The 10,000-nt window shown below is 42.3% G+C and overlaps 1 protein-coding gene across 14 annotated transcripts in view; it reads right to left on the reverse strand.

The window, feature by feature from the left end:
* NR2C1 (nuclear receptor subfamily 2 group C member 1) overlaps positions 1–10,000 on the reverse strand; it is a 171,171-nt gene that overhangs the window by 111,240 nt on the left and 49,931 nt on the right. For 5 of the 14 annotated variants that reach the window (XM_085897226.1, XM_085897225.1, XM_085897217.1 and 2 more), the window contains one exon: positions 7,731–7,851. The exons of 2 other annotated variants lie outside the window; for them this stretch is intronic. The gene's annotated coding sequence lies outside the window, so the exon portion shown is untranslated. Of the gene's footprint in view, positions 1–1,027; positions 1,126–1,730; positions 1,816–3,459; positions 3,497–7,730; positions 7,852–9,866; positions 9,886–10,000 lie in introns of those variants that run through there. 7 more of the 14 variants (XM_085897228.1, XM_085897221.1, XM_085897222.1 and 4 more) reach the window with 6 other exon arrangements.

Below are 10,000 nucleotides of genomic sequence, written 5' to 3' on the forward strand. Positions count from 1 at the left end.
CCATAATTAGAACTGCCACTTTATAACCGCTGGCAGTGACGACTGGGTACCAAAACGTCCCGCTTTGATGCAACCCAGCTTCGACCCATGACGATTTTTATGATCATTCAATTGAATTCAGAATGGGATTAAAATAAATTCAATTCAAATCAAATTGAAGACTAAATAGGAACCATATACCAAAGGATGTATAGTCCTTCATTGAAGTAATCGGAAGGAACCCGAACGAGCAAAAAGAAAAGATGGAGTATATTCACCTGGATATACTCTGGATAGGATTCACATTTCAGCTGCTACTCCTCCAACCTCAAACCCATCCAGGCACAGCCAAGAGAGCCTTATTCAACCCCCCCACCCCAAAAAAAAACCCACATCAAAAAATTAAATAATTCCAGCTGCCACACCATGTGTCCGATCAAGTCGAAATTTAAAACATGTATTCCACATCACTACGAGATCACAATTGTGAAGTTTCACGTCGATTGATTAAGCGATTCCAGTGAAAACATTATTTAATATTTTCTTAAATCCAATATGGCTGCCAAACCATGTGACATCAGTTATTCCTTAACAACCTTGTACAACCATGACTTGGGGAACATTTGTGTGAAGTTCCCCTCAATCTGTCCAGCTGTTCTTAGGAAGAAGATTTTTATGTTTTGGGGTAAATCCAATATGTCTGCCAAACCATGTGAACTATGACATCATATGTGTGAACCTTTTGCTCCTCAAGGATAGGCAGTCAAATGTGTAAAGTTTTGCCTCAATCTGTTTTGCCATTTCAGAAAGCAAGATTTTTGAAGGTTTAAAAAAAAAATAAAAAAAAACCAATATGGCTGCCAAATCACGTGACCAATGACGTCATCAAAAAATGTGTGTACAATTTTATCCCAAGATGACCCTAAAAAAATTTCATCCTGATCGGATGTAGCATTCTACATATATGCAAATATGATGTCATAACGAGGGCACCGAGGACGTCATTAAAAAAAAAAAAAAATCAAACCCATTCCCCATGAGTACTTGCCGTGTGCCAAGTTTTAATTTTTTCCTTTGGTGCAGTTTCAGAGACGCAGAGGTCCAAAGTTTTTCCGTTTTTCCAATATGGCTACCACACCAAGTGACCTATGACATCATAATCATTAAAACATTCGACATGAGTAATCGCAACAATGGTGAAAATTTTGTCTCAATCCGACAAGCAGTTGTGGAGAAAAACACAAAAGTTCTGTGTGGACAAACAGACAAACCCAAATGCAATACCCTCTCCTTCGGCAAGGGAAATATCATACTATAAATCGTTTTTGCCCCCATCTCTCAATGGTGAAGAATCACTGGAAAAATCAAATAATTCTCATATGCAGATCCGGATTCGGATCCTCACCAGAATCAAATCAATTCGTCCTTGCCACACACCCAACCTCGCCAACAAGTTTCGTCCAAATCCGTCCCCAACTTTTTGAGATATCACGCTATATAGCGTCTTTGGCCTGATCCCTCAATAGTGTAGAATCACTTCAAAAAAATATCAAATCTGGATCCAGATTCAGATCTTAAACAAATTTGAATCAATTCTTCCTCATCAAACACCCAACATGTCCACCAACTTTCATCCCAATCAGTCCACAACTTTTTGAGATATCGTGCTATATAGCGCCTTTTGCCCTATCTCTCAATGGTGTAGAATCACTTAAAAATTCTAGTAGCTGGATCCGGAACCAGATCCTCACCAAAATCTAATCAGTTCGGCCTTGTCACACACCCAACCTGTCCACACAATTTCATCCGGATCCGTCCACAACTTTTTGAGATATCCTGCACACAAACAAACAAACAAACGAGAAGACATCTTGCAGAGCACGATACTTGCAAAATCCATAAAAAAACAAATTTGACCTCAAAAATAATTGATGGTTGAATTCAATGACCAAATATACAACTCCTCTTCAAATTCCAAGTGAATCGGATGAAAATTTAGGATTTTAGAAATACCACCTTAATTGTTTGCCTTGGGCCTATGTTGACCTTTTGGACCATGTTGACCTCAAAAATAATCGGCTGGTTAAATACAATGACCTGAAATATAAATCATATTCAAATTTCAAGTCAATCAGATGAAAAATGAGGATTTTAGAAATACCACCTTAGTTGGAGACCTTGGGCCTATGTTGACCTTTTTACCTTTTGACCTCAAAACCAATAAGCTTCTTCCTTATGACAAACTCTACCATGTGGTGAAGTTTCGTGAAAATCGGTTTAAAATTGTGACCTAAAGGCGACAGAGAGAATAACAAAATTGACTCACCATTCTATCTTTCTATCTATATATTACTAAAACTCTCATCTTGTATGTATTGAAATATGTATGTATGTTCCCGAAATACAGCCAAAACGGTACAAGATAGCGCAACAATTTTAGGGCCACATTACTCACCATTCTCCTGCGGTGTACAGTTTCAAGTTTCGTTCAAATCAGGCAACGAAAAAATTATTAAAAAATCAATTCCCGATTCAGTCAAGTACTCTTCGGGAGAATTTGATCAATGCAAACAACCTCAGCGGTATAGTTCGCTGGAGCTATCTTCTTTTTTTTCTTGAAATGATTTTTTTCATCAACCGCTGTCACAACGGGAACCCAACGGGTCAACGGGTTGTCTAGTATCTATATATTACTAAAACGTTCATTTGTATGTATGTATGTATGTTCCCGAAATACAGCCAAAACAGTACACGATAGTGCAAAAATTTTAGGGCTACCTTATTCACCATTCACCTGTGGTGTGAGGTATCAAGTTTCGTTCAGATCGGGCAACAAAAAAATTATTAAAAAAGCAATTCCCAATTCAGTCAAGTTCTCTTCAGGAGTATTTGATCAATGCAAACAAACCTCAGTGGTATAGTTCGCTGGAACTATCTTTTCTTTTTCTTGAAATGATTTTTTTTTCATCAACCGCTGTCACAACAGGAACCCAACGGGTTCACGGGTCGTCGAGTATACTTTAAAAATCTTCGATTTTGAAAGCAACAAACAATAAGAAGGCGTCGTACAGATTAGGATACTTGCAAAATCCATAAAACAAATTTGATCTCAAAAATAATTGGGGGTTGAACTCAATGACCAAATCTACAACTCTTCAAACTTCAAGTCAATCGGATGAAAATTGTCAATTTTAGAAATTCGGCCGATGTTGTCCTTTTGGCCTATGTTGATCTTGAAAATAATTTGTGGTTGAATTCAGTGACCTGATCTACAAATACTCTTCAAATTTCAAGTCAATGAGATTAAAATTGAGGATTTTACAAATCCACTTTTGTTGTTGACCTTGAGCCCATGTTGACCTCTTGGTCCTGTTGACCTAAAAAAAAAAAAAAAGGCTGGTTGAATTCAATGACCTGAAATATAAATCCTATTCAAATTTCAAGTCAATCGGATGAAAATTGAGGATTTTAGAAATCTCACCAAAGTTGTTGACCTTTGGCCTATGTTGACGTTTTGGTCCATGTTGACTGAAAAAAAGAATTGCCGAGTTGAATTTGTTGACCTGAAATATATATCCTCCTCAAATTTCAAGTCAATCAGATGAAGATTGACAATTTTAGAAACTCGGCCTATGTTGGTCTCAAAATTAATTGGTGGTTGAATTCAGTGACCTGATATGAAAATCCTCTTCAAATCTTAGGTCAATCGGATTAAAATTGAGGATTTTAGAAATCTCACTTAAGTTGATGACCTTAGGTCTATGTTGAACTAAAAAAAAAAAACAACAACAAATAAATGGCCAGTTGAATTCAGTGACCTGAATACATTATACATATACATTATTTTTAACTACAAAAACGATCTTATAATGCTTCATCTTCCTCTCTCTCACATGTGGTACTCTTTACTGTTTCACAATGCACTACTCTTCTGCTATTTTAACAGACTGCTCTCATTTCGACCTCTCCTTCATTCCTTGCCTAAAAAATCCAACTATTACAGTGCTTCTTCTCTCCATTCTCTGAATTCGCCTTCATTGCATCCATCAAGAATTGTGTTAAATCGCATCTCTGACCTAAAACTTTTAAAAACCACAGTTTGCCATGGATGCTCGCTTTCCATCAAACATTCTTTTTTTCCAACTTCAGTGCCAACTCACCCTCCTCACCCCTCACTCTCACTCTCAAAGCAACCATCCCACTCTTCTCCCTCCAAGCCTCCCTCTCACCTCTCTCAAAAATCCCCCCCTCACCTTTCTCCCACGTTTCATCCCCCTCACTCTTCCGTCTCAAAGTTGCCCTGCCTCTCATCCACCAACCTGCCTCCCTCCACTGCCCTCTCACCTCCATCTCTTTGCTCCACCTCCTCAAATCCTCAACTGCCTTCTTCCTTGTCTCTTGTCCCCCCTCTCCCCCAGCCCCACAGAGCCTTTTCTCCTCCTCATTCGGCCCCCTCCCCTCGCTGTTCTGCAATACCCCACACTCCTTCAGCAACCCTCCTTACCTGCCCCCCTCGTCCCTTGTCCTATCCTCCCCCTCCCCCTCCACCTCCTGCACCCAAAGCCTCCTCCCCTTCCTCTTCATTAAAAGTGTGGACCTCAAATATCCGGGGCCTTCGCTCAAACCTTTCAGATCTTTCCATACAGGTTGCCACTGACAAACCAGACATAATCTACCTAACAGAAACTTTCCTCTCCCAAGACGTGTCTGACTCCCAAGTATCTCTCCCTGGCTACTCCCTCTTACGGTATGACAGACCTGAGCCTCGTCCTGGTGGAGGTGTTGCTCTCTTCATCAAAGACTCTATTCCTCACTCTCCATGCACTGCTCTCACTCCCCCACACCCCCAGGAATACCTCTGGCTTCGGCTTCCCTCCACTCCCACCTCATGTTTATATGTGTACTGTACCGTCCACCGAACAGTGATGACTCCATCTACACCTCACTATCCGAAAACATGGACCATCTTCTATCTTCTCATCCAAACTCTCTCTTCCTCTTATGTGGTGACTTCAATTGTCATCACGCCAGTTGGCTAGGTGTGGGTACCTCTCTCACCTGCCATGGCACCTCAGCAAAAGCTTTCTGCGACCCATTGGGACTGACTCAATCGGTCAACTTCCCGACCCGGATCTCAACCAATGGTACTCCATCTCTTCTGGATCTGATTTTGACAAATTCCCCTGACAATATCCGCTGCTCTTCCTTCGCTCCAATTGGTTCTTCTGACCACGTCCTTGTCAAAGTGGACATCTCTCTGGTTGTTATCAGAGAACCACCTCACCGCTGTCGAGTCTGGCATTTCACTCAAGCCGACTGGCAGGGTCTCCGAGCAGCCATCAAACTTACAGACTGGTCTCCTATCACTACTTTCTCAAACATCAACTCATCCTGGGAATTCTTTCAAAGAAACTTGCTCTCCCTCATGCACAGATTTATCCCCTCTCGTGTTCAGTTGTCCTACCCTTCCTCCCGCCCTTGGTTTACTGAAGCTTGTGGCGAGGCAGTTGTCCTGAAACAACTTGCCTTTGCCTCATGGAAAGCAAACCCAACTGAGGGCAATCTCAGTTCTTTCCACAAAGCTCGGAACAAGTGTGTATCTACCCTTAGGAGAGCCAGAAAACAACATCTTTCTCATCTCAAGTCTGAACTCCCAAAAACCTCTCTCCCTCCTCAAAATCCTGGTGGCGTTTAATCAAATCTGTTTCTGGTGTATGTTCCCCCTCCATCCCCTCCCTTACCTCAAATGGCCGCACTGCTGATTCCACACGTGATAAAGCTGAATGTCTAAACTCGGTGTTTGCAGCTAAATCTTGTGTCCTAAACCCATCTCTATCTCTACCCACTTTACCCAGTCGCACCCAACTGTCCCTGGACTCTGTAACCTTTTCTCCAGACAAGGTGGAGAGCTTGCTTTCAAACCTCGAGTCAGATTCTGCAACCGGTCCAGACGGCATCAGCCCACGTGTCCTCAAAGCCTGCTCTTCTGCTCTTGCTCACCCTCTCTCTGTTCTATTCACCCTCTCATTTGCCCAAGGTCATCTGCCATCTGCTTGGAAATCTGCTAACATCACTGCCCTGCATAAAAAAGGTACAAAAACAGATCCCTGTAACTACAGACCAATCAGCCTTCTCCCAATCATCAGCAAGGTGATGGAATCCATCATCGCCTCAGATATGAAATCCTTCCTCTTCTCCAATGGCTTGATTTCCAATCATCAATTTGGTTTCAGACCAAGTCACTCTACCCTGGATATGCTGCTTCTGCTCTCCCATCAATGGATGGAGGTCCTCAATGCCAGACAGGAAATCCGAGCCGTATCCCTGGACATATCACGTGCTTTTGACACAGTCTGGCACCCTGCCCTACTCACCAAACTCTCTTCCCATGGTATTCAAGGCCATCTCCACTCATGGCTCGCAGACTTCCTCTCCTGTCGCAGTCAACGTGTGGCCCTAAATGGAGTTCTTTCATCCCCTCTTCCTGTGCAGGCTGGAGTTCCTCAAGGTAGCGTTCTGGGCCCTGTTCTTTTTCTGGTTTTCATCAATGATCTCTCGGACTCTCTGGAAAATCCTCTATTTCTCTTTGCCGACGACTCCACCCTCTGCCGTACCATCTGTCATCCCTCAGACCGGCAAGCAGCAGCTTCTTCACTCACTGCAGATCTGGATAAAATCACAAACTGGTCCAACACGTGGAACATGTCTTTCAATCCAGACAAATCTCACACTCTCACTATGTCTCTTCGAAAGGACCGTTTACAAAACCCCCCATCCACTTTCTCAACAATCCTCTGGAAGAAGTCTTTTCTTTCAAGCTTCTAGGTCTCACTATCTGCCATGACCTTTCCTGGGAAAGTCACATTTCCAACCTCGCCTCAAAACCCAGTCGCCGACTGGGAATCCTCCGTCGTGCAAAGTCCTTCCTCGGCCCTCTTGAGCTCCTGACCACTTACAAAGCTTTTGTCCGTAGCCTGATGGTGTACTGCTCTCCCCTCTGGGCTGGTGCTCCTGCCTCCCACCTTTCTCGGCTTCACGCTGTCGAAACCAGGGCATTTAAGATCATCGGCATCTCCCGCAATGAAGCTGAGTCTTTGGGCCTCTCACTCAATCACCGCAGGTTGGTCGGTGGTCTTTCTGTCTTCTACCGGCTCTTCTCCAGCCTTGCCCCCCCTGCTCTCTCTGCGATTTGTCCCCACCACATTTCCACAGGGCGCTCAAGGTCCGCCAACAACCCCCTTCTGGTAAAACTACCAAAATCACGAATCACTGCTCATCTTCACTCTTTCATTCCTCTTTTTTCCCGCCCTTGGAATAAACATCCTCACTCTATTCTTTCCCATTCTTCCCTCCAGGCTTTCAAAACAGCTGTTCACCACCACCTCTTATCTTCCCCCATCCAAATCCTCGATCTTTTCTACCCCCGATAATCCACCCAATCCCACTTCCTTCATTTCTCCTGCTTTCCTTCCTGAAAGTCCCTGAAATGTCCATCTTCTCTTCGCCATGTTCCCCGTCCCATCCCCATCCCTCTCCCTTCCACAGTTCACCTAATGTGTCTGTTCCCCACTGTTTTGTCCCTTCCACTCCCGCCCCTCTTGTCTCATGCCTCCTTGCTGTGAGTTGTGTGTTAGCTCTCATACGAGCCTCGACCAAGGTATACAAAAAATAGAAATAAAAAAAAAACCTGAAATATAAATCCTCTTCAAATTTCAATTCAATTGGATAAAAATTACGGATTTTATAAATACCTCCAAAGTTGTTGACCTTTGGCCTATGTTGACCTTTTGACTTCAAAAACAATAGGCTTCTTCCTTATGACAAACTCCACCATGTGGTGAAGTTTCATGAAGATCGGTTTAAAATTGCAACCTGTAGGCGACAGAGACAGACAGACAGACTGAATATCAAAATCGACCAACCAATATACTTGAAAAATCTTCGATTTTGCAAGTAACAAACAGACAGACAGAGGTGAAAACATAACCTCCTTCACCTTCAGTGGTGGAGGTACCAAGTTCAAATCTGTCAGTTTCTTGAATATTACAAGCAGAGTACAATGCATTGGAAATGCCTGTCCTATTTTCAAGTGCCTGCATATTGGATAATGAAAATATGGAATCAAATACAATACACAACTTAGATATCTGTTATGGCAAAGGATGGGTTGTCAGACTTGCCCAACTATAATACACAAAACAAGTGGAACATCTTTAAGTCTTTATTAGCCCCCATTGGACATAGTCTGAAACAGAGGCTTATGGATTTGGTCTCGATTTTCGTGTCCGTGCGTGCATGCGTCTGCAATCATCTCAGACATGTATGGATCGATTTTATTCGCACTTGGCACAAAGACAACACATGATGGTGTTACATCTGCACATCATTTTTTTGTTTCGCGATGCAATCAAAGATGGCCGACTGGCGGCCATTTTAGTTGTAAGAAAAGAAACTGTATCGAACACATCCTCAACCATGACTCGGACATGCATTTTCTGATATTGGTCAAACTTAGCACACAGATAATAAATGATGTCTTGCATATGCACATCGTTTTTTGTTTTTTTTAGATCAGATCCATGATGGCTGACTGGCAGCCATTTTGTTACTATTTACATAAATGTGTCCCCAACCATTTCTCAGACATACATGGTCCAATTTCATTCAAACTTGGCACAAGCACAGTACACGATGGCATACACTTGCACCTAACTTTATTTTGTGATCTGATCAAAGATGGCCGACTGGAAGCCATTTTAGTTGTAAATAAATATGGGCTAGCCCTTTAACTCCATACAGCAAAATCACTAAAACAGCATGGATGATGACATATTATGTCTATTTTCCTTATTCCTAAGTGGTACAGAACCAGAAGGTGTTTGACATCATAGTTATCAAAATGAAATATGAATTCCGTTCAGTTACAGCCTGTCAAAGACAGAAACATCCTACCCTGTTGGTCAGGACACTTGCACTAAGTGCTGGTATGACATGGTCACCAGGGGTTGATGGTCACTTGTATACAACTGCATCATCATAAATATGGTTAGATTCATATATGGGGAGAGTTAATGGCTGGCCTGGACTTGTTTTATTGTAGAGAAATCAAAACTACATTGGCATTGATGAAAATTCACCGATTCTGTAGACCCCCGCTCTAAAAGGTACATCACACATTTACCCAAATATTACATTACAGAAAAGGACATTCAGAAACATCATTGGTGAAGGGAAAACAGGTGGTGTAAAAGGTGGAACAAATATTTTCTGCATGATGCATCAAAATGAGAATCTGATAGCTTGGATTGTCAGACGAAATGGCATTGAACTGATGGCAGCCACAAATATGCAGAACCAATGTGACCACAGCTCTGAGCATTGATGGATGGAAACGCTCTTGGCTTAGCAAAATAAATGCTGTTCAAGCTTATACCGTTATCCTAAACAGTACATTTTCATTTCACAGATGTACTCATACCACCTTCGCTCAAAATACGCCCAAGCACTTCATGAAATGCACAGAAGCTCAGTTTCAATCCTGATTGAATGTATTATTAGTGCATACTACTTTTCTTGTGACACATACGGAAAAAAATATATACATAAAAACCTTTTCACAATATAAACAGAAATATCGTTTACTGCAATCGAACCATATATAAAATGCTAAAGGTTCCCCTTCCCGAGCTGAATACCATTCTATATTTCACTTAATTTTCTGCTATACTGCCCTCACATAAACTATCACCATAGGCACCAAACGAGAATTGTTTTTTTACACCAATCCTGCTGCTTGCTATTCATTAAAAAGCCACAAATCTAGAATGGAAGGAAATCAACAAAAAAGCAAAACAGGGGTCCCGTTTTGCAGGCATGCCACGACCAACCGAGGAACCTTGTCCACAGGCAGATAATCAATCTGGCATCTGTAAGCGCAGCGGATCAGGCAATGGTAAGGACAGCCAGGAACAAAAAGCCATCCAAGGTCACGACAAAGCCCCTTGCCCCCATTGCTCCCCAC

Source organism: Eptatretus burgeri, chromosome 10 (genome assembly GCF_056783735.1).
Source record: "Eptatretus burgeri isolate ZD-2024b chromosome 10, Ebu_testis_v1, whole genome shotgun sequence".
Taxonomy (NCBI): domain Eukaryota; kingdom Metazoa; phylum Chordata; class Myxini; order Myxiniformes; family Myxinidae; genus Eptatretus; species Eptatretus burgeri.